Source organism: Pinus tabuliformis, chromosome 1_2 (assembly GCF_031772625.1).
Source record: "Pinus tabuliformis cultivar Carrire ecotype Pingquan chromosome 1_2, CPIR1, whole genome shotgun sequence".
NCBI classification, from domain to species: Eukaryota; Viridiplantae; Streptophyta; class Pinopsida; order Pinales; family Pinaceae; genus Pinus; species Pinus tabuliformis.
Genome location: NC_142298.1, coordinates 1126816641 through 1126819790, shown reverse-complemented (window position 1 = coordinate 1126819790; position 3150 = coordinate 1126816641). Strand labels below are relative to the sequence as shown.

General features: G+C 33.7%; 1 long non-coding RNA gene across 1 annotated transcript; it reads right to left on the bottom strand.

Annotated features, from left to right (window-relative positions):
• Positions 1-2291: 2291 nt before the first annotated feature.
• Positions 2292-3150, bottom strand: LOC149210109 (uncharacterized). The gene is made up of 3 exons (XR_016252273.1): positions 2995-3150; positions 2713-2807; positions 2292-2625 (listed from the first exon to the last, which is right to left on the bottom strand). It is a non-coding gene; the product is annotated as an uncharacterized LOC149210109 (long non-coding RNA).

The following is a 3150-nucleotide window of genomic DNA, read 5'->3' as shown; positions in this document are numbered from 1 at the left end:
ATTTTATATTATATTTTAAAATTCAATATTTTACCATTTTTAAATTTGATAATTATATTTTCAAATTGTAATTTCACACATTTTAAATTAATAATACAAGCTTTTCTTTATTAAAAAGACATGACTATAATTTTGTTTCTAAATTCTTTTGTATTAATATCTCCATTAAAAAGCAAAATTATTTTGTATTAATATCTCCATTAAAGGGTGAGATTTAAATATTTAACTCTACTCTTAATAGGTTCTTATCATTTACATCTCCTTTAAAAGGTGAGATTTCAATATTTAACTCCACTCTTAATGGGTTCTTGTCATTTACTGGTGTATTAACTTCAAAAATAGTTCTCTCTTAAGCATAAAATCTTTGTCCACGACATTCTTTTTCTCCTTTGCGGAAACAAACTTTTCATTTCCTCCGGCATTCTTAATTGCATGAGCTAAGAATGTACTTTGAAACGGATGATAAAAGAAAATTTTAATGTGATCTTTTTATTGGTGTAACACAATGGTGAAGAATGCTCGCGTAAATTTGTCAAATGGATGGTGTGACACTACTGATTATGTAAATAATAGTTATTTACTTTCTTTTATTATGCAAAGACATGGTAATTCGTTATAGGTTGGTAAACGAACTTGAAAACAAAAGTATATTTATCATTATTTCATTGTGTTGTTATTTTATAGGGGAAAAGATTTTAAAAGGAAAATCTTTAGTTTCTAGGTAGTTAGACAGTTATCTTTTTCTTGGGATTAAAAGAAATCTCTCAGTTGGATGAGGCCAGAGGAAAGAGGAAAAAGAAGTGCTTGTGACAAGACGTTGTTCAAGCTGCAGTTGTATTGCAACGGAGGTCTTCTTGAGACCTGCAGTTGTATTGCACCTAGGTAATAATATCCATTTTTAAGGTCACAGCCAAGCCACACCAAATTGGTGTATGAGACCCCCTTGTTTGTGAGACAAGGGACCCACCTTCACTGCTTAAGTCTACGAAGGCATACATACTCTACCCCCCTCTGGTTTTGAACCATGACCTCTTAGGAGGAAACACATGCTCTAACCATTAGGCCCACTCAAGCTGTATCTACAAATGATAATCTATGTGTTATTCCTTGTAAAAGAAAGGAAGTCTAAACAGATTGGTATATTGTTTCTTATGATTATTAGGTAAACAAAAAGAAACGAAGTTGACTGTTGAGAATAAATGTTCACAAGGGTAAAGAATATGCCATAAACCCTTTCTATATTTGCATATAAAATTTGGCGAGTAGACTTCTTTTGTGAGATATACTTCCTCTCTTCGGTAAAATTAACTCTCTATGTTGGTTGAGTTTCTGGATATTAAAAGAAAGAGTCGGTATTAAGAAGAACTTAGACTCAAGTAATGCAATACGAGGGAGACAAATCTCTGAAAATTAAAATAATAATCGTAATAACTAATTCTTGCATGTACCAGGATACATGACTTCCAAAATATGTTGAAAATAATTATAGAGGGTTTCGATGGTTAGTTTTCCGATGGTGAGCCAATGGATTCCTTGGAAAATAGTCCCTCTCCACGTTAATAAGTAACTACACCAGAGTCATGTGGAACCAAACTGAGGAAATGTATGTGGTTTTTTTCTGTAGCATCTATATAAGTAGAAGATTAAAACAATAACAATAATAAGAACAAACATGCAGGTGAATATTTCAAAAGAAACTCAGAGATCCAACACCCCGCATTGCAGGTAAAAAAAAGCAACGAATTCCTAAAATATGTGCTAGCAAAATTTCAAAAGAAACTCAGAGATCCAACACCCCACATTGCGGGTAAAAAAAAGCAACGAATTCCTAAAATATGTGCTAGCAAAACACACAATACTGAACAGAGAATGTTAGTAGCCAATATATAAACATATAACCCTAAGTGGCAGAGAAAAATGTCCTATGTAGTTACCAAAAAAAATTGTTGTTACCACAGAGAAGAATCATGGATGGGTAAAGAATCCCAAGTAAGGCCAAGATAGAAGACTGCGAACAATATTACCCTCCAACGAGTCTAGGGGAAACCCATCAAACTCAGAACAAGATGGTAACTATTTAAGAAGGAAAACAACTTAACCATTTACCAACAATATAAAATGGAAAGAGTACAAAATGCATGAATCATAAATAATATTCTTGATATGAACTTGATAATCCCAGTCCATATAATTCTTTAAGAAAACAAATAGTTTCTCAACTAACAGGAAAGAGAACCTCTACTGCAAATACATTTTTTTAATCAAAACTTGAATACTAAGAATCCACATGAGTAAAATATATGTTGAATTCTGTAACAGTACCACATTTAAATACCCTAAAAAATTACTTAGACCGTGATAGAAACATTCAAGGGGAGTAAAAGTAAAAGAAACCCCAAGAGGGATTTTTGTATGGTTGTTAAAATTCAACCAAAAATATACATAATCCATTTAAATAATTGGGAGATATATTTGATGGCCCATCAACCTAAGACTACATGCAGAGAGCTAGTAAACCATGCAAGTCAGGCTCTAACCTAGAACAAGGAACATTTTGGAATTATTAGAGGACGGATTGAGCTGACCACTGGAAAATAAGAAGGAAAATCAAGAATCCTTCCAAGCCTGCAAACAAATAAAGAGACATATTACAAATAATCTCAGAGCGTCCACCTGAATTACTTAACTTGGGAAATGTTAAAAGAGTAATACCTGTAAAGACTGAGAGAGGAACTATGTAGGGAAAGTTGAACCCTGACAACCTCAAGACCACTGAAAGCAAGAAAAATATTGAACACCTTGCCAAGCTACAAGATAAAAAATAAAAAAATAAATTAATATTTACTTTTGTGGAAGGAATAACTTGCACCGTCGTTGAGTTACCATTGCCGAGAACGGCCATTGTGGCTATAGAATGATTACAATGAAATACTTCAGCAAAACCATAATGACACTAAACAACTGTGAACCAAGAAAAGCAGTAAGTGATCTTACCATTTAGACAAAGCTCACTAAAGAGGAAACCTAGCGAGACGTTGCAGAGTAGAACTCGATGGGAGGTAGAGGAACAATGCGTTCATGGGGCTGGAGGGAAGGACGGTTGCCCTTAACCGTCCTAGAGAAACCTGGACCACACTATTGAAACCCTAG